Raw genomic sequence first — 22,339 nt, 5'->3', positions numbered from 1 at the left:
ATGCGGTAAAACCCCCGTTTTCGGGGGTTTTACCGCATTTTTGCTTTAGTACATCCCGCCCGCTGTCTTATATATAAGACATGCCCAAAGAGACATTGGTCTACTGGGTTCTAGAGTCAACGCTAAGTCGATTTCTGCTTGATGTGTCCTGTGGAACATGCAATGGACAGGTGATGCCGACTAAAAGAGGCATATAGAGGTTTTACCTTACAAGGCCGAGGAATTGTGTGGAGAAGGGCTCTCGGACCTGGTCTCCACAGCTATAGCTGGTAATTCTGATCTTTTGCCTTATATTCCCTCACAGCCTAAGAAAGCACGACATTATCAAATGCAGTCCTTTCGGTCGCAGAAAAACAAGAAAGTACGAGGAGCGTCCTTTCTTACCAGAGGTAAGGGCACAGGGCACAGCTAGTTCCCAGGAACAGAAGTCCTCCCCGGCCTCTACTAAATCCACCGCATGACGCTGGGGCTCCGCTAAGGGAGTCCACCCCAGTGGGAGCACGTCTTCTACTCTTCAGCCACATCTGAATTCACTCACAGGTGGATCCCTGGGCGATAAATCTCAGGTTTACGAGCTGGAATTCGAAGAGGTGCCTCCTCGCCGGTTTTCCTTATCGGACCTACCGGCTTCTCCCCCAGAAAGGGAGATAATATTAAATACAATTCACACATTGTATCTCCAACAGGTGGTGCTCAAGGTTCCCCTCCTGCAACAAGGAAGGGGATATTACTCAACCTTGGCTGTAGTCCCGAAACCGGACGGTTCGGTCAGACCTATTTTAAAATTAAAATCTCTGAACCTATACTTGAAAAGGTTCAAATTAAAAATGGAATCGCTCAGAGCGATCATCGCCAGCCTGGAAGGGGGAGATTTTATGGTGTGTCTAGACATAAAGGCTGCATACCTTCATGTTCCCATTTATCCACCCCATCAGGCGTACCTGAGAATTGCGGTACAGTATTGTAATTACCAATTTCAGGGTAATTGGAGGAAATGATGGTGCTCCTACGCAAGCAAGGAGTCACAATTATCCCATACTTGGACGCTCCTAATAAGGCCGAGATCAAAAGAGCAGTTGTTGAACAGCATGTCAGTTTCGCTGAAGGTGTCACAGCAACACAGCTGGATTCTCAATATCCTGAAGTCACAGTTGGTTCCTATGACTCGTCTGCCCTTCTTGGGTATGATTCTGGATACGGACCAGAAATGGGTTTACCTTCAGATAGAGAAGGCCCAGGTACTCATGACTCTGGTCAGGAACCTGTTGAAACCAAGACAGGTGTCAGTGCATCACTGCACTCGAGTCCTGGGAAAGATGGTGGCATCATACGAGGCCATTCCCTTCGGCAGGTTCCATGCGAGGACTTTCCAATGGGACCTACTGGACAAGTGGTCCGGGTCACATCTACAGATTCATCAGTTGATCACCCTATCCCCCAGGGCCAGGGTATATCTCCTGTGGTGGCTGCAGAGTGCTCACCTTCTAGAGGGCCGCCAGTTCGGCATTCAGGACTGGATCCTGGTGACCACGGACGCGAGCCTCCGAGGTTGGGGAGCAGTCACACAGGGAAGAAATTGCCAAGCTCTTTGGTCAAGTCAAGAGACTTGTCTTCACATCAACATCTTGGAACTAAGGGCCATATACAACGCCCTACGTCAAGCGGAGACCTTACTTCGCGACCAACCGGTTCTGATCCAATCAGACAACGTCACCGCAGTAGCTCATGAAAACCGCCAAGGCGGCACAAGGAGCAGAGTGGCGATGGCGGAAGCCACCAGAATTCTTCGCTGGGCGGGGAATCATGTAAGCGCACTGTCAGCAGTGTTCATTCCGGGAGTGGACAACTGGGAAGCAGACTTCCTCAGCAGACACGACCTACATCCTGGAGAGTGGGGACTTCATCAGGAAGTTTTCGCACAGATTGCAAGTCGGTGGGGATTGCCACAGATAGAGATGATGGCGTCCCGCCTCAACAAAAAGCTACAGAGGTATTGCGCCAGGTCAAGAGACCCTCAGGCAGTAGCGGTAGATGCCCTAGTGACACCGTGGGTGTTCCAGTCAGTCTATGTATTTCCTCCTCTTCCTCTCATACCCAAGGTGTTGAGAGAATAATAAGGAAAAGAGGAGTGAGAAAAATCCTCATTGTTCCAGATTGGCCACGAAGGACCCCGTATCCGGATCTGCAGGAAATGCTTACAGAAGATCCGTGGCCTCTTCCTCTAAGACAGGACCTGTTGCAACAGGGGCCATGTCTGTTCCAAGACTTACCGCGGCTGCGTTTGACGGCATGGCGGTTGAACGCTGGATCCAAGCGGAAAAAGGCATTCTGGATGAGGTCATTCCTACGCTGATAAAGGCTAGGAAGAACGTGACATCTAAACATTATCACCGTATATGGCGAAAATATGTTTCTTGGTGTGAGGCCAGGAGTGCTCCTACGGAAGAATTCCATCTGGGCCGTCCCCTTCACTTCCTACAAACTGGAATGAATTTGGGCCTAAAATTAGGCTCCATTAAGGTTCAGATTTCGGCCCTATCCATTTTCTTTCAAAATGAATTGTCTTCTCTCCCACAAGTTCAGACTTTTGGGAAGGGAGTGCTGCATTTTCAGCCTCCTTTTTGTACCTCCGGTGGAGCCTTGGGACCTTAACGTGGTGTTAAGTTTCCTTAAGTCACACTGGTTTGAACCACTTAAAACGGTAGAGTTAAAATATCTCACTTGGAAGGTGGTCATGTTATTAGCCTTGGCTTCGGCTAGGCGAGTGTCGGAATTGGCGGCTTTGTCACATAAAAGCCCCTATCTGGTTTTCCATATGGATAGAGCGGAATTGCAGACCCGTCCTCAATTCCTGCCAAAAGTGGTTTCATCCTTTCATATGAACCAACCTATTGTGGTGCCTGTGGCTACGCGTGACTTGGAGGATTCCGAGTCCCTTGATGTGGTCAGGGCTTTGAAAATTTACGTGGCCAGAGCGGCTAGAGTCAGAGAAACAGAAGCACTGTTTATCCTGTATGCGACCAACAAGATTGGTGCCCCTGCTTCAAACAGATTATTGCTCGCTGGATCTGTAACACGATTCAGCAAGCGCATTTTACGACTGGATTGCCGTTACCAAAATCGGTCAAGGCCCATTCCACTAGGAAAGTGGGCTCTTCTTGGGCGGCGGGCTGTGCCGAGCTGCTACTTGGTCGGGGTCAAAGTCCTTTGCAAAGTTCTATAAGTTTGATACCCTGGCTGAGGAGGACCTCCTATTTGCTCAGTCGGTGCTGCAGAGTCATACGCACTCTCCCGCCCGTTTGGGAGCTTTGGTATAATCCCCATGGTCCTTACGGAGTCCCCAGCATCCTCTAGGACGTAAGAGAAAATGAGATTTTAAACCTACCTGTAAATCTTTTTCTCGTAGTCCGTAGAGGATGCTGGGCGCCCGTCCCAAGTGCGGACTACTTCTGCAATACTTGTATATAGTTATTGCTTAAATAAGGGTTATGTTTTAGTTACATCGGTTTTGAACTGATGCTATGTAGTTTCATACTGTTAACTGGGTAGTTTATCACAAGTTATACGGTGTGATTGGTGTGGCTGGTATGAATCTTGCCCTTGGATTAACAAAGATCCTTTCCTCGTACTGTCCGTCTCCTCTGGGCATAGTTTCTCTAACTGAGGTCTGGAGGAGGGGCATAGAGGGAGGAGCCAGTGCACACCCAGATCTAAAGTCTTTCTTAAAGTGCCCATGTCTCCTGCGGAGCCCGTCTATCCCCATGGTCCTTACGGAGTCCCCAGCATCCTCTACGGACTACGAGAAAAAGATTTACCGGTAGGTTTAAAATCTTATTATTTTTTCTGTGCAGGGTAAATACTGGTTGCTTTTGCATGTAGGCCACAAAGGCACAAATATTTTTTACATTGCAATTTAGATTTCAGTTTGGACGCACCCCACCCAAATCTAAATCTCTCTGCATATGTTACATATGCCCCACCTACAGTGCAACATGGTTTTGCACAGGGACACAGCTTTTTTTTTTTTTTTTTTTTTTTGCATTACTTCCAAATCAGAAACAGGTTCTTTATTCATTTTGAAAAGATTCTGGTGGAGGTAGAAATTAGGAGCTTTGTTCCTTTGCCCCCTGTGCTTCCTAATCTGCCATTTACCTCAGTATATAGTGAAGCACACTTCTGAACCCACTCATTGAAGTTGTCCAGTGCAAGCTTTCAGTAAGTGGAGTGAGTGGTGGAACCACAGTAGCGTTTAGCTGTCTCTTGGAGTAGGTCTGATGCATAGTAAAAAGGTTGGCATGACCTTCTGTAGATCCCCAGTTCAATTCAGCCAGTCCCATAGCTAGGGGCGGCCATTGGTGGGTTATCCATCGATGGTACTATTGATGGATAATCTCGATGGTGTGAAACCATCTGTAAGGGAACCATCAATGGTTTCACACAGCTGTGGACACTTCTGCTTTAGTGTTCAATGAGCTGTGGGTGCAGGCCTTCACGGGTGTCGGGGCAGAGCTAGATTTCGTGTCCCAACACCTTGGAGAGAAAAAAATTGGTAGCTCTGTATCATCGATGGCAGGAAACTATCTGGTTCTTCCCCATCAATGGTAAAAGAAGGCACCGTTGGTCATAGACCATTGATGATTTCAAATCACTGATGGTTGATGGCCATCCCTAACAGCAGCTCTTTTCATCTACCTCTCTGATCTTGGTCAGATATGACAAATCTTACAAGCAACAATAGCAAAGGAAATACATTAGTAAACAAATGCTGGGCAGCTTTATATTTACCCTGAATTTTAGACTTAAGACAGGACATGCCCCTCCCATGTTTAAATCTCTCTGCACATTTTAAATATGCCCCTACATAGCAGAGCTGGATTAAGGCATTGGGGGGCCCAGGGTTATTCAGACAGGGGGGCCCTAAGGTCTAAAATTATTGTATATATAATACACAATGTATCGTTTGAACTAGGGGAGTATTGGGTAGTTTGGATAAATTAGCTATTTTACATACATATATATATATACACACACACACATATACACACTCACCGCAGCCTAACCCTAACACTCCCACTGCAGCCTAAACCTAATCCCCCCCCCCCCCCTCTACCGCATGTTACCTCTCCGTGGGCCTGGCAAACACTCATAGGGGATTCCAGCGGTCAGGGATCCAAACAGTGTCATAATTTCGGTGTCTGTATTTCAAATGCTGGGATCCTGACTGCCAGGATCCCCACCCTGCTCATATATATATATATATTACAGAATAAACAGTGGCACTCAGAGTTTTCTGTGTCCAAAAAAACTGTATTGAACAAGTTACATACAACCGACGCTTTGCGGCTCGCAGACCCTTTTTTTTTCAAGGTGTGAATAAGGAGAAAGAAGGCCTGCGAGCCTCGAATGTCGGTTGTATGTGACTTGTTCAATACAGTTTTTTTGGACACAGAAGACCCTAAGTGCCGCTGTTTATTCTGTTCTATACCTCCACCCCACATTGTAGCACACTGAATGAGCCGAAATTCACATTGTAGCACACTGAATGAGCCGAAATTCACATTGTAGCACACTGAACAAGCCGAAATTCACATTATAGCACACTGAATGAGCCGAAAATTCACACTGTAGCACACTGAATGAGCCGAAATTCACATTGTAGCACACTGAATGAGCCGAAATTCACAATTTAGCACACTGAATGAGCCGAAACTCACATTATAGCACACTGAATGTGCCGAAATTCACATTATAGCACACAGAATGAGCCGAAATTCACATTATAGCACACTGAATGAGCCGAAACTCACATTGTAGCACACTGAATGAGCCGAAACTCACATTGTAGCACACTGAACAAGCCGAAATTCACATTATAGCACACTGAATGAGCCGAAAATTCACACTGTAGCACACTGAATGAGCCGAAATTCACATTGTAGCACACTGAATGAGCCGAAATTCACATTATAGCAAACTGAATGAGCCGAAATTCACATTATAGCAAACTGAATGAGCCGAAATTCACATTGTAGCACACTGAATGAGCCGAAATTCACATTATAGCAAACTGAATGAGCCGAAATTCACATTGTAGCACACTGAATGAGCCGAAATTCACATTGTAGCACACTGAATGAGCCGAAACTCACATTGTAGCACACTGAATGAGCCGAAATTCACATTGTAACACACTGAATGAGCCGAAATTCACATTGTAGCACACTGAATGAGCCAAATTCACATTGTAGCACACTGAATGAGCCGAAACTCACATTGTAGCACACTGAATGAGCCAAATTCACATTGTAGCACACTGAATGAGCCGAAATTCACATTGTAGCATACTGAATGTGCCGAAATTCACATTATAGCACACTGAATGAGCCTAAACTCACATTATAGCACACTGAACAAGCCGAAATTCACATTATAGCACACTGAATGAGCTGAAATTGTGACAGCAGGGACAGCCAGAGTGACGACAGGGAGAGAGAGAGTGACGACAGGGAGAGAGAGTGATGACAGTGACGACAGGGAGACAGAGTGACGACAGGGAGAGAGAATGACGACAGGGAGAGAGAGTGACAACAGGGAGAGAGAGTGACAACAGTGACGACAGGGAGAGAGAGTGACGACAGGGTGAGAGAGTGATGACAGTGACGACAGGGAGAGAGAGTGACGACAGGGAGAGAGAGTGATGACAGTGACGAAAGGGAGAGAGAGTGACGACAGAGAGAGAGAGTGACAACAGGGTGAGAGAGTGACGACAGGGAGAGAGAGTGACAACAGGGAGAGAGAGTGACGACAGTGATGACAGGGAGAGAGTGACGACAGGGAGAGAGAGTAACGACAGTGACAGCAGGGAGAGAGAGAGTGACAGTAGGGACAGGGACAGTAACGTCAAGGAGAGAGGTGACAGCAGGGGAACGTTACCTCATCTGTTGCCGGCGGCGGTGAGCGGTGGGCTGCAGTGGGCTGCTGGCGGCGGTGGGCTGCTGGCGGCGATGAGCGGCTGGTGGCGGTGAGTGGCGGGCAGCAGTGAGCTAGTACAGCGCTCTACACAGCCGCCGGCAGGGACGGGGAGCAACATGTGCAGCAGGATGGCCACTTCCCTCGCCACCTGCTGCACTTTCAGTTCCTCATTTCCGGGTCAGTGGAAGAAGTGGCGGTATACCATACCGCTGCATACCGCCCCACTTCGACCACTGTATGTATGTATGTATATATATATATATATATATATAAAACAATCCGGCACTCCCTCCTATGCCACAGAAATAACCTGCCAGTGTGCCCTAATAGGGACTAGCAAAGCCCATCCATTATGCAGACAACAGAGGCGGTACTCCCGGACTCAGTACTTGGTGAAAGATAAAGTGCTTTACTGCAACGTATATATCGTGTGTGTGTGTGTGTGTGTGTGTGTGTATATATGTATATATATATGTGTGTATATATATATATATATATATATATATATACACACACACACACACACACACACACACACACACACACACACAACCCAGAGCCTACGTTTAAATTTAATACATAACTTTAAAAAAAATTAAACAACCCATCCTGACCATACATTAAAGACTGGAGCCTGTCTCTTCACGGTTGATGCTAGATCCAAGTCTCTTCACCCGGCCAGTAGTACACACGCGCTGGCAGGAGCTTCCTTCTTTCCTGCAGCCTGTGTGCTCAGCCAGTCGTTGAGCAGCAGGCTTACAGGGTGACACACTATTGGGCAGCTGAGCCGTCGCTCAGCAAGCAGCCCAGGAAGCGCTCAGCGGCGCCGGCGGCTCTGTGAGCGACGGCTGCTGCTGGGCTGATAGTGGGAGGGGAGCGCAGTGCAGTGCCGCGGATCGGATCGGATTACAGATCCGATCTGTGGCGCGTGACGGGGGGCCCTTTCAGACAGGGGGGCCCGGGGTACTTAACCCCGGAGCCCCCCCCTTAATCCGGCTCTGCTACATAGTTCAGTATGGTTGTACCAAGGTGCATATTGCTCCTTTTTTTGGTCTTACTAACTCTGAATAAGGTGCAGCGTCCCCAATGAATCCTTATTGAGGTTATTTTGTAATGTGCAAACTGTACTGCAGACAGCGGTAAGCAACAGGGCACATAAAGCTTCTACTATAGATTGTAAGCTTGCGAGCAGGGCCTTCCTACCTCGATGACTGTTTGTTATTACCCAGTTTTGTTTTATCATTGTGCCCAATTGGAAAGCGCAACGGAATTTGCTGCGCTATATAAGAAACTGATGATAAATAAATAATTATTTCTAAATGCTCCACTGGAGCATTCAAATGCGTTCAGATACTGACTGCGCTCCTGAAGTATCCAGAGCTTCATAGTTTCTAGAGACCATTAATCAGCATTGAAATGTATTCTACATTATGCAGCCATGTATTCCCTTAATGTAAATATTATACCGGTGACCCCATGCCACCCTCTCTTCGCAGTAGCGTTGCAGCTGTACACTACCAGGAGCTGCACATTGCACAAGTAGCTGTGATAAAAGCTCCCATTGTTTTATGTTGAATGGGAGCCATGTGTCCAGCTAAAGCCCCACTTGTTGCTAACAAGCCCACCACACACTGCACACTGAGCAGGAGATTAGTGCTGCTATCACCTCCAATTTAGCTATGGCCCGTTTCCCCTGCTCTCTCTGCATGCTGCTGGATGGTGGGAACTGTTTGGTGATGGAAGGTTGCACCTCCAGCATCAGACCGTAGAGTGCTACAGGGATCTGCGACACGCTAATCGGATTTCCATGCTACCCACTGATCTGGCCCATAGGTACCATGTGACCAAGCGCAGTGATCGGCTCTGGGAAAATGTCATGACTTAAGACTTGTGAATGTGAGGTGGTAATGACTTTAAACAAAGTCAGTAATCACATTTAATTGTCACAGATCAGCCACAGCATACCTAAAAAGCCTGACTCCAGCCAGCACAGTACAACCAGCCTGACATGTATTAAAGTCACCTCAGCATTCTCCCTGAATATGAGATCTGCTGCTAGAATTAGTCAGATGGGAGAAAATTTACAGAATTATTGATATAGGGCCTAATTAAGATCTGATCGCAGCAGCAAATTTGTTAGCAGTTGGGCAAAACCATGGGGGTCATTCCGAGTTGTTCGCTCGCTAGCAGATTTTAGCAGCATTGCACACGCTAGGCCGCCGCCCTCTGGGAGTGTATCTTAGCTTAGCAGAATTGCGAACGTAAGATTAGCAGAATTGCGAATAGAAAATTCTTAGCAGTTTCTGAGTAGCTCGAGACTTACTCCTACACTGCGATCAGCTCAGCCCGTTTCGTTCCTGGTTTGACGTCACAAACACGCCCTGCGTTCGGCCAGCCACTCCCCCGTTTCTCCAGACACTCCCGCGTTTTATCCTGGCACGCCTGCGTTTTTCCGCACACTCCCAGAAAACGGTCAGTTTCTGCCCAGAAACACCCACTTCCTGTCAATCACACTCCGATCACTTCAACGATGAAAATTCTTCGGTCGGACATGAGTAAATCTACTAAGTTTTGTGCTAAAATACTTAGCGCATGCGCACTGCGTATCATGCGCATGCGCATTTTTGCCTTAATCGCTCCGTTGCGAAAATCGTCAATGAGCGAATAACTCGGAATGACCCCCCATGTGCACTGCAGGGGGGGGGATATAACGTGCAGAGAGAGAGTTTGGTTTGTTGTGTTCAATCTAAAATCTAAATTGCAGTGTAAAAATAAAGCAGCCAGTATTTACCCTGCACAGAAATAAAATAACCCACCCAAATCTAACTCTTTCTGCACATGTTATATCTGCCTCCCCTGCAGTGCACATGGGGGGTCATTCCGAGTTGTTCGCTCGCAAGCTGCTTTTAGCAGCTTTGCACACGCTAAGCCGCCGCCTACTGGGAGTGAATCTTAGCATATTAAAATTGCGAACGAAAGATTAGCAGAATTGCGAATAGACACTTCTTAGCAGTTTCTGAGTAGCTCCTCACTTACTCGGCATCTGCGATCAGTTCAGTGCTTGTCGTTCCTGGTTTGACGTCACAAACACACCCAGTGTTCGCCCAGACACTCCTCCGTTTCTCCAGCCACTCCCGCGTTTTTCCCAGAAACGGTAGCGTTTTTTCACACACTCCCATAAAACGGCCTGTTTCCGCCCAGAAACACCCACTTCCTGTCAATCACATTACGATCACCAGAACGAAGAAAAAACCTCGTAATGCCGTGAGTAAAACTCCTAACTGCATAGCAAATTTACTTGGCGCAGTCGCACTGCGGACATTGCGCATGCGCATTAGCGACTAATCGCTCAGTTGCGAGAAAAATATAACGAGCGAACAACTCGGAATGACCCCCATGGTTTTGCCCAATTGCTATCAAAAATCCTGCTGCGATCAACTTGGAATTACCCCCATGATTTTGCCCAACTGCTAACAAATTTGCTGCTGCGATCACCTTGGAATTACCCCCTATGGTTACATTTGTATTATTTTTCTTTATATAGCACAAACATGTTACACAAAGAATGTACAGGCATTTGCATCAGTTGCTTGCTTTGTGCAGCCACACAGACACACAGGGGCAAATATATTGTTATTATTCACAATTTATTTAGTCCGGATAATTATAATTTCTTATTGCAAAGTACTTGTATAGGTATAATAAAATCGTCCTATGATAGCAGCAGGTCACCAAAACTTAGAGATTAATCTGACCAGGAAGAGTCAGAAGCCCTCCAGGTATTAAGGGGTTAATTAGTAGAAGAAACCATACAGAGGCATGGAGGTCAGAAGCCAACCCAGGGTTCTAGAGTTTATGATAAAGAGCAGACAACAAAGCTTTGTTAATTGACATTCTCTGTGTTGTATTACTCTCAAAATAAGGTCTATGGGGGCTGTTCAGAGATGGACGCAGCCACTGCGTTCGCATGCAGCGGCCGCATCCTTTGGGTCTGCGCACACACACTGGCCATAGTGTGTGTGCCCAACCCTTTGCCATGCGATCACACCCCGGAAAGATGCGATTGCATATTGATTGACAGCCACGAGCATAGAGGGGGCGGCACCGTGGCATTTAGTGGGCGAGGTCTGGACAATGCAGGCGTGTCCAGGCCGTTTTCGGGGTGACTGCGAGACGTCACATGAGCCATTATTTTCTACCGCCTGCCAGCGCAGACTTTGGTCGTCCTCAAAACGATGCTTTTGCAATTCAATTGCAAACGCATTGCGGGCGGCGCAACACACATACTGGGCGGCCCTGCCCTGTGCTGGGTGGCCCCCAGTATGTGAGTAGATGGACACAGATCTTGCTGCGGAAGCAAGATCTGCGTCCATCTCTGAATAACCCCTATGTATGTTATTTTCAGAGGCAGAACTCTGGGAGGCAACGGAGTCATCTGCCGCCGGGCTCCTGCTCTGAAGGGGGGCTCTTCTCCCATTCTGTGACACCAATGAAATAAGTTAATTGATGACTGCCGCTATCTTTTCACTATATGAAGTTACTTCTCTGACAATTACACATAACTTCATATAGTTACAATTCTCATGCTTCCTGTACTGGAGCAAATAGCTCCATCAGTAGTGTCTGCTGTCAGTGGGTTCTAATCCTGGGTATGACTGCTAAGAAATGTGTGATTTAAAATAAAAGACAATGAAATGTATATAAACTATATATATACAGTATATAAAAAAATTTCAGAACACTCCACACACACACACACACACACACACACACACACACACACACACACACATATATTTATCTAAATATAAGGCGGGGGGGGGGGGGCAACTGGTATGAACTTGCCTCCAGGCAATTGGGACGAACTTACACCACTGGTTATTTTATAACAACAAATGTATCTGAGATGATTACTACTATGCAGAGGCTTTTAAAGACAGGAGGGAGAGGGGCAGTGTGACACCCACCCCACCCGCCAATGGCTCCCACTGCAGGATAGGGATATTGCCCTTGATGGAGGAGATCCAATGGTTTTCCGCCATCGAAGTCAGAAAGCCAGCAGTGTGGATTTATTTTCCCTCCCTGGGCAGGGGCATATCGCTAAGTTCCACTCCACAGTGCCCTGCTCATTCCCGACTCTTCCCTATTGATCCCCAATTTAGCCCTGCCCCTGTGTTGTGCCGCTCAGCTCTATGCCACTAAGCACATATATCTGGTACAATTGGTTCTTTCCCCCTTATGTAGAATTGTATCAATAAAATTTGTTTATCCCGTATTTGACGTATCCGCTGGTCCATTAAATTGGAAAACACGGATTATCCAGACGGGCGTCCAGAGGAATGCAAAGTACATATTAAGAACTGTTTCACCCTCTAAACCAGGCATTCCCAACTACGGTCCTCAAGGCACACTAATGCTGCTTTCAGATCGCAAATGCCGGATCCTACCCGGTAAGAGAAACGTGTACTTACCGGGTGGGATCCGGCATTTGCGCTCCGTTGCTGGCTTTCCGACCCGGCAATATACCGGGTCGGTTGCCATAGCAGCGGAGGGCGCAGCAGGGGCGGGGTGGAGGCAGCGCCGGGAGATAAGCTCATCTCCTGCGCCGCCTCTGCCTATGCTGTGAATGGGAGCCGTGTCGCATTGGAACGGCTCCCATTCACACTGCGCCTGACCCGGTAATCAACCCGGTAAATAACCCTTCTTTTTTACCGGGTTGAATTACCGGGTCAGGCGACCCGCTAATTCACCAAAGGACCTTTCACATCGCACACGGACCCGTTTCGACACGGCAATATGCCGCGTCGATACCAGGTTTTTAGTGCGATGTGAAAGGGGTATAACAGTGCAGGTTTTAGTGTTATTCCAGGCTTCAGCACAGATGGTTAAATCAAAATAACTGAGGTACTAATTAAGTCACCTGTGTTCAAGCCTGGATATCACTAAAACCAGGACTGTTAGTGTGCCTTGAGGACCGTGGTTGGGAAACACTGCTCTAAAGGGTGAGTGCAATACACTAATTTGGTACACTTTCTTAAATTACAATATTATGCTATGTATTTTCATTTTTTTTCCATAGCTTTATAAAGACTGATTTAGTGTAAGTACATGTCGTCCAATTCTATAGTGGTGTATATGCATCAGTGTTGCATACTTGCCTACCTGACCCTCTCCATGAGGGAGAAAATGCTCTGTTCCTGGACTTTCCTGGTAATGTATGATTGCCATCACTTTTGGTGAAACACCTTTCTTATCAGTTAACTAGCTCACCACAGGTGATGGCAATCATACATTACCAGGAAAGTCCAAGAACAGAGCATTTTTTCCCTCATGGAGAGGGTCAGGTAGGCAAGTATGCAGTGTTGTCTATATAAGTGCATGCTGCATGATGCTACACAGATTGATTTAAAACACTAATGGTGTGTACACACTGTGAGATCCTTGCTATGGCCGATTTTCACTTTGCGATTTCCCCTGGACTCCCCGGAGCCCAGCACCACCGATTTTGACTAACTTTTCTTGAGATATGGACTATGTGTGCTTACGATTTTGGCTTAACTGAGATTTAATTGACATGTGAGATGAACTAGATCAGAGGTTCTCAAACTCGGTCCTCGGGGCACACACAGTGCATGTTTTGCAGGTAACCCAGCAGGTGCACAGGTGTATTAATTACTCACTGACACATTTTAAACGGTCCACAGGTGGAGCTAATTATTTCACTTGCGATTCTGTGAGGAGACCTGCAAAACATGCACTGTGTGTGCCCCCGAGGACCGAGTTTGAGAACCTCTGAACTAGATAGTACACCGATCTAGCAAGGATTGACTTGCCTACACAGTCTGTCTTTTCTTGTGATCCCGTCCTGGCAGGACATCGAATCAGGATCAAAAGTGGCATAACACCTTGCGATTTGCACTAACTTTTTTTGCGATTTTGACTATATAGTCAAAATCGAAACAAAAAAAATCTCACCACTTGGAGTGGATTTATTATTAGGACAATTTTAACTGTTATTTCCCTTTTTTATTTTGTCCCATTTACACGTCGAGGACTGTTTGAAAGTGAGCGCCACAAGAGGTTATAGATTTTTTTGTATTTCGGAGTATATACATTCATACCCCCTACTGTATACGGATATAAGATGTCATGCAAATAGAATGTCCAGCCCTGGAGTCTCAGTAAATATAAATAGGTTGATTTATTTTTCTCTATTAGAAATAAGGGAGATGGGTAAAGCATTAGTTTCCAGTGCATTAATTGGTATCTATATTCCTGCAGGCTGTGTTCTGTCTCCAGGAGAACAGGTGTGGTGGCTGAGCATAGCGACCAGCATTCATTCCTACAGCTGATCAGAGCATCTGGCACCCAATCTACGTCTCTTTAACAAAGCCAAAGGATCTCGCTGGGTCTCCCAAGAGCAGCTGGTCCTTAGCGTCAAGCTTCGGGTGAGAAACCTAGTCTGAAAGGGTTCTCGTCTCAGCCAAATAGCCTGTCCGCCGCTTTGAGTGTCATGTGGTATATTCATTAGTAAAGATACCTCTAGGAGCTGAGAGCTACATCTGGCCCTTCCGTTTTCAGCCTGCAGGGAAAATCTCAATTAACAGCAATTTAAAAGGCGCAAGAGAACAAAGCCATAAGAGAAACTACAGTATTACATGAGCTCTTCTTCCCCTTGTTTCCAAACGTACCATTTATTTTATCTGTGCTGAATTCAGTTTGCTAAATGTAACACATGGCAGGTGTAACTGCAATAGTGAGTGAGGATTTCAGGAGCATGGGACTTTGTAGCCGCTGCCTGGTGGAAGGGATATGCCAGAGTACCTGCACATTGTTAAACAACAAATCAATATCTCCCCTTTATGTAACATGAATGAGGATTGAATTAACCTGTTATTTGCCGCTAAGCAAGGGACATGTGCTACCAGTAAGTGCACAGAGACAATTGAGAACATGTGGGTGGAATTGTATATGAACTGATGATAGACCTTAGAGAAGGAAGGCTGGCTTAGTGGTTAAGTACTTATTTGTAAACTAGCTTTAAATTCCCATGTCACATTCTGTTGTCTTGGATTACCTGGATTAAAATTACATTGCAGTGTGTAACAGAAATAGTGACACATTTTTGTGCATATATCACAGCTTTTGTGGGTCTCTGTTTCATAGGGGTGTGGTATGGTATGCCAGCGGCCGGGCTCCCGGCGACCAGCATACCGGCGCCGGAAGCCCGACCGCAGACATACCGACAGCGTGGCGAGCGCAAATAAGCCCCTTGCGGGCTCGCTATGCTCGCCACGCTGCGGCCACGGTGGCGTGCTACGCGCGCCACGCTATTTATTCTCCATCCAGGGGGGTCGTGGACCCCCACGAGGGAGATAAACTGTCGGTATGCCGGCTGCCGGGATTCCGGCGCCGGTCTACTGTGCGCCAGGATCCCGACAGTCCGCAACCTGAAGACCATCCTTTCATAGGGAGAAGAAGACCCTTAAACCCCATTTTGCTATTCCTTATTTACCAAGCCTTGAAGACAGCAAAGACTATCACCAGTGATTCACTTTGCCGGCCGCTTCCTGTGATAACTTCTCTGTATAAGCCTATTTAACAAGTATTGTGGTGGTCCATGTATCATCTCAGGGAGGCAATAGCAGGGTGGAATAGAAGAAAAAATGCTCTATTTAACTAATTCATAATTTATTTCTTTTTGTATTTTAAACGTAATTGTAAATTAGTTTTTTCTACTTTTATTCTTTTTTTATCATTTAATTTTTACATTTTCTTCAGAATCAGCACTAAACCCCTGCGGTCTGTGCTCATGTGAAACTTATTATGACCTGGGCCAGAATGACGCTGACTGGCAGCAAAGAGATAAGTCTGTGACATTTTAATGTTTAATAGAAGATTTTCTATCGCTGAGATGTGCAGTGATGCCAAAAACATTGTGGGTTTTGCCCATATACAGGTAATTGTCATGCCATGGTAAAGATCGGCAAGTGTGTGCGTGCGTGAGGTTTGTCTTTCAGTTCTCTGATCATATGTCTCACTAATAAAAGTAATATGTCATGTATTTTTATATCTATTGTTAGATATTTTAGAGGCCTGTGGATGCTTTTTGGATTAAGGGGGCTCTCTGTTACTAAGGGCCAGATTCAGAAAGTGACGCAAATGCTGCCACAGCTGCGATTACATATACGCAGCCACTGTGCAAAAATATGCAAATATCGCAGCCGCTGGGATTTGTATTGAGGTGCCCACTGGCGGCTTCTGAGATCCACCGCTTGTGTTTTAAGACTATCGTGCAACTTGGGTGTTGGAAGTAAGATGCCGGAGCCATGTATAGTATACTGCATACAGGATTGTGGTCACAAGCTGTGACACACCCCTGATACAGTCACGCCTGCGTTTGTGTCACCACCCTCCTGTTACCTCCCACAAATACTCCCTGACTGTCACTCACTTTGCGAATAGTGGGCACTGCAGTAGTCTTTGGGTTACTCCACTGCAATATTTGGCCACTAGGCCAATATCAGCTGTGATACGACAGCATTTATTGCAACATTAGGTTAGAGCAATTACTATGGCTGTTACCCCAACCCCATAAACAATAATTATTATCTTCTGCAAGGGGATGGGAGCTGTCGCTGTAGATATTAGATGTAATATGACTTATGTATTCTATATACCTCTATATTGTACATATAAACATTTTTTTGATGGGGGAAAAGCCTCTATTTATTTTTAATAGCAGAAGAATTAGAACCCTACGTATTCTCAGAAGAACAAAAAAGGGTCCTCCAGGGCAATAAGTCACTGTTATCACACTGGACAGACTTCCCTATGTCAGATGAGCATCTCTATACCTGGGAAATAAGTCACTGTTATCACACTGGACAGCTTTCCCTATGTCAGATGAGCATCTCTACCAGGGCAATAAGTCACTGTTATCACACTGGACAGCCTTCCCTATGTCAGATGAGCATCTCTATACCTGGGAAATAAGTCACTGTTATCACACTGGACAGCTTTCCCTATGTCAGATGAGCATCTCTACCAGGGCAATAAGTCACTGTTATCACACTGGACAGCCTTCCCTATGTCAGATGAGCATCTCTACCAGGGAAATAAGTCCCTTTTATCACACTGGACAGCTTTCCTTATGCCAGATGAGCATCTCTACCAGGGAAATAAGTCCCTTTTATCACACTGGACAGCTTTCCTTATGTCAGATGAGCATCTCTACCAGAGCAATAAGTCACTGTTATCACACTGGACAACTTTCCCTATGTCAGATGTGCATTGCTACTGAAATACCCCGGGGTTGGCGGGTATGTCTAAATGGTTGAGAGATATCACAGGTGTTGGTTGGCTATGTGACAGACCTTTTCTCTGAAATGTTTCTCCCCGTACCTTGTTCTGTAGTAGTATCTTGCTCAGACAGGTAGAATAGATTGATACGAAACAGGAGTGAGTCAGCAATCCAACAGAATGTCTTTTTATTGAGCCACAATGAACTCTGGATTGAGGATGTTGATTTGTCAATTGGCACACAATATGAAATAATCACAAGAAGAATAGGCCATAAAATGAAGATAAAGAGTGGACAATTAACTACAGTTCACCTCACATTGGATCATTCAGAAATTCAAAAGACAATTAAATCATAGATATTGGCATATTATAATCACAATCTATAATGTGATGAGAAGAGTAATGAAAAACACACTTTTTCAATAACATTTACTAAAGTTCTAGCTTTCCCTCACCAAATTATAATAATCTTCACTGGAAAATAATGTTGGAGCTCTTTTAGAATCATGTGGTGCCACAGCATTGCAATAAGGGAAATGGCACACAAGTAATCCTGGGTTGTAATAATGTCACAGTGTCTCAATCTTATTCAAAAGAAGATGTAGCTAATGAAGGGATTATAGTTTTTCTGGACAAATGTAGCTTACTTGGTAATAAGGGTTTCTTGGGCACTTAAACTCATTACCTGCAGCTAAAGTAACACACTTTCACTTGCATAAATGACTCGTGTTCCTTTGCATAAATAACTCAATCTCTTTTTTTCCAACAGTGCTTTAAACATGAGGTAGTTGCCTTTGCTGTTTTTCAACAAGGTCTGACTTGTAAGATGTGGCGCTATGCTGTCTGCGCTCTCTATACTGCACAGTATGTGACAAACTGGATACTGGGGCTGGGTGTTTGATTTGCCTGTGGTTTGTGTCAATATCAGTTTTAATGTACTCACTCAGGCCTTTCACTAGGCATGGCGGTGTCCGGGCTCCATCTGCGATGTCTCACACTCCTTCACCAGGATCTCTGATTCCACGGTAGCACCCCGCTGCTTCTGCTCTACAGTGCTGCTCTCACCACCCAACGTGACCATGCAGTTCGCATCCGTTAGTCAACTCCCGTTCTGCTCCTCACTCAGCATGTCCAGCACCTCCAATCACTTCCATAAGACTCCTTCTTCTTACCACAAGGCTCCTCTGCTCCCAGACCACCTTGTCCAATCCACAAGCAGCATCAGGACCATGTGATCGGACCAGGGTCTGTGCTTAACCATTGCTCTGCCAGTGCTTCACATTCACTGCTGCGAACACTAAAAAAAACTTCTAAAGGGGAACACACACCATTTTCCGGGGTGCCACTGTACCAGGGCAATAAGTCACTGTAATCGCGCTGCACAGTTTTCCCTATGTCATCACTACTCAACTGCCAGAGTGAGAAAATAGGAATTTAATACCTACCTGTACTTCCTTTTCTCCTAGTCCGTAGTGGATACTGGGGTCTTGTACTTTAGTACCATGGGGTATAGATCGGGTCCACTGAAGCCTGGCGCTTTAAAACTTTTAGTGTGTGTGTGTGTGTGCTGGCTCCTCCCCTCTATGCCCCTCCTACCAGACTCAGAGTAGGAAACTGTGCCCGAGGAGACGGACATAATATGAGAGAAGAACAAACAACAGCGGTAAGGCAACAAGCCAATACACAACCATGAACGAAAGGGGGTCGTTATCCCGAACAGAGGGCAGCAACACCAACTTAAACCAGCTAACACGGCTATCCCAGCAACCAAATGGGACCGCAACATCGGTCCAACCAAATACTTACACAGGTAAGCAGGAACGAAGCACTGAGGCGGGCGCCCAGTATCCACTACGGACTAGGAGAAAAGGAATTACCGGTAGGTATTAAATTCCTATTTTCTCTTACGATCAAGTGGATACTGGGGTTTTGTACTTTAGTACTATGGGGAAGTCCCAAAGCTCCCAAATGGATGGGAGAGTGCTAAAACACCTTTAAAACTGCCTGACCAAACTGAAGGTCATCTTTGGCCAAGGTATCGAACCTATAGAATTTAACAAAGGTGTTTGAACCAGACCAAGTTGCAGCTCGGCACAACTGTAGGGCCGATACACCCAGGGCAGCCGCCCAGGAAGAGCCCACTGACCGCGTCAAGTGGGCCTGAATAGACGTCGGCAAAGGCAGAGCCACCGTAGTATAGGCCTGTTGAATGGTCAAGCTGAGCCAACGAGCAATAGACTGCTTAGAAGCTGGCCAACCAATCTTGGAGGCATCATAAAGGACAAACAGTGAGTCAGATTTCCGATGACGGGCTGTCCTTTTGACATAAGTCTTCAGAGCCCTAACCACATCCAAGGACTCGGGACCAACGGAAGCGTCAGATAACACCGGAACCACAATAGGCTGATTCACATGAAAAGCTGACACCACTTTCGGCAAAAACTGAGGACGAGTCCTAAGTTCCGCCCTGTCTTCATGGAAAATCAAATAAGGACTCTTGCAGGATAAGGCCCCTAATTCGAAGACACGCCTGGCTGACGCCAATGCCAATAACATCACCGTCTTCCAGGTGAGAAATTTCAACTCCACCCTATGTAAGGGCTCAAACCAATCCAATTGGAAAAAAGACAGAACCACATTGAGGTCCCACGGAGCCGTGGGAGGTACAGAGGGCGGTTGCATATGAAGAACACACTTCAGGAAAGGCTGTACTTCAGGCAGCAAGGCAAGTTGTTCCTGGAAGAAAATAGAAGCACCGACATCTGGACTTTGATGGAGCCTAAGCGTAGGCCCATGTCCACTCACGCTTGCAGGAAAGTAGGAAACGACCAAGGAGGAGGAACCTCTCTACTTTCACACTAGGAAACATACTTTTTCCAGATACAATGATAATGTTTCGACGTAACCATCTTCCTGGCCTGTACCATGGTGGAAATAACCCGGGAGGGAAGACCTTTTCTTGATAGAATCTCCCTCTCAACTTCCAAGTCGTCAAACGTAGCCGCTGTAAGTCTGGATAGATGAACGTACCTTGCTGAAGAAGATCGTGTTGGAGTGGCAGAGGCCAGGGATCCTCCAGAGCCATGCCCCGTCGGTCCGAGTACCACGCCCAACGAGGCCAGTCCGGAGCAATGAAAATTGCCAAAATTCTTTCCCTTCTTAGCCTTTTTAGCACCATTGGGATCAGCGGTAGAGGAGGGAACAGGTACACAAACTGGTACGCCCACCGTGTCGTCAGCGCGTCCACTGCTACAGCCTGCGGATCCCTCACACTGGAACAGTAACGGCATAGCTTCTTGTTGAGACGAGAAGCCATCAGATCTATCTGTGGATAGCCCTACTGGTGGATTAACTGTTGAAACACCTGGGGATGTAGGCTTCATTTCCCCGTATGGAGGTTGTGCCTGCTGAGGAAGTCCGCTTCCCAGCTGTCCACTCCTGGAATGAATATGGCTGAGATGGCCCTTGCGTTGGCCTCCGCCCAGAGGAGAATTTTTGACACTTCTCGCATCGCCGCTCTGCTTCTTGTTCCCCCGTGTCGGTTTATGTACTCCACTGCCGTGGCGTTGTCCGATTGAACCTGGATCGCCTGACCCTTCAGGAGATGGAAGGCTTGTAGAAGAGCATTGTAAACCGCCATGAGTTCCAAGATGTTTATCGGTAAAGTCGATTCCTGAACTGACCACAACCTTTGGAACTGGGTCACTGCTCCCCAACCCCGAAGGCTGGCATCCGTTGTCAGTAGAATCCATGAGTGGATATTGAAACATCTGCCCTCTATCAGGTGAGGAATTTAAAGCCACCACAATAGAGAAATCCGGGCTTTCGGAGATAGGGTCAATTCCTGATGCATATGCAGGTGAGAACCCGACCACTTGTCCAGCAGATCCAGTTGAAATGGCCGGGCACGAAACTTGCCGTATTGGATTGCCTCGTAAGCAGCCACCATCTTGCCCAGTAATCTGATGCAAAGATGGGTAGACACCCGGCGAGGACTGAGGACCGAGCGGACCATAGCCTGGATAGCCGAGGCCTTGTCCATCAGGAGAAACACCTTTTGCGATACCGTGTCCAGTATCATTCCCAGGAACTGAAGATGCTGGGTCAGTTCCAGGTGAGATTTCTGGAAATTTAGAATCCATCCATGATCCGTGAGTAGGCGTGTAGTCAGATTGATGCTGTGTAGCAGACGTTCCCTGGGCACAGCCTTTATTAGGAGATCGTCCAAGTAGTGGACTATGTTTACTCTAATCATGCGCAGTTGCAGCATCATCTCCGCCATGACCTTGGTGAAGACCCTCGGAGCTTTGGATAATCCGAAGGGTAAGGCCTGAAACTGGAAATGGTTGTCCAATATGGCGAACCTGAGGTAAGCCTGATGAGGAGGCCACATGGGAATGTGAAGGTAAGCATCCTTGACATTCAGAGACACAAGGATCTCGCCCTCAGGGACTTCAGCTTGAATTTGAACACCCGCAGATACGGATTGAGAGACTTCAGGTTCAAGATGGGGCGCACCGAACTGTCTGGTTTGGGAACGACAAAAAGACTGGAGTAAAAACCCCTGTTGCATACCGGAGGAGGCACAGGAACTAAGACCCCTGTCTGCAAAAGCTTTTGAATAGCCTCTTGCAAGGTAACTTTTGCTGCAGGTAAAGCTGGTAAGCCCGACTTGAAAAACTTGTGAGGAGGTAGTGTTTGGAATTCCTGCCGGTATCCGTGGGAAATGAGGTCCCTCACCCAAGGATCCCGGCAGGACTCCACCCACATGTGGGCGAAGTGTTGAAGGTGAGCACCTACCTGAAAGTCGCCTTGTCACTGGGGCCAACCATCACGCGGAGAGTTTAGCAGCAGGGGATCCGGTGGTCTGGTCCAGGGAGACAGCAGGTGCAGGTTTACGGGACTTACCACGAGATCCTCTGGAAGTGGTGGAGACCTCTTGGGCCCTGCCTCTGAACCTTGCCACACGAAAGGACTGCAAGGAGGGTCCGGTGTAAGAACGACTAGCAGGTGGCGCAGCCGACGGCAGATAGGTAGACTTATCTGCCATTGCTTGGGAGAT

The 22,339-nt window shown here is 46.8% G+C and overlaps 1 long non-coding RNA gene across 2 annotated transcripts in view; it reads left to right on the top strand.

Annotated features, from left to right (window-relative positions):
• Positions 1–22,339, top strand: part of LOC134943769 (uncharacterized) — a 78,930-nt gene that overhangs the window by 53,509 nt on the left and 3,082 nt on the right. For both annotated transcript variants that reach the window (XR_010181741.1, XR_010181740.1), the window contains exons 2-3: positions 14,254–14,420; positions 15,754–15,931. This is a non-coding gene — a long non-coding RNA (uncharacterized LOC134943769). The remainder of the gene's footprint in view (positions 1–14,253; positions 14,421–15,753; positions 15,932–22,339) is intronic.

This window comes from Pseudophryne corroboree, chromosome 7 (assembly GCF_028390025.1).
Source record: "Pseudophryne corroboree isolate aPseCor3 chromosome 7, aPseCor3.hap2, whole genome shotgun sequence".
Taxonomy (NCBI): domain Eukaryota; kingdom Metazoa; phylum Chordata; class Amphibia; order Anura; family Myobatrachidae; genus Pseudophryne; species Pseudophryne corroboree.
The sequence above is the reverse complement of the archived record's forward strand: the minus strand, read 5'-3'. Positions and strand labels throughout refer to the sequence as shown.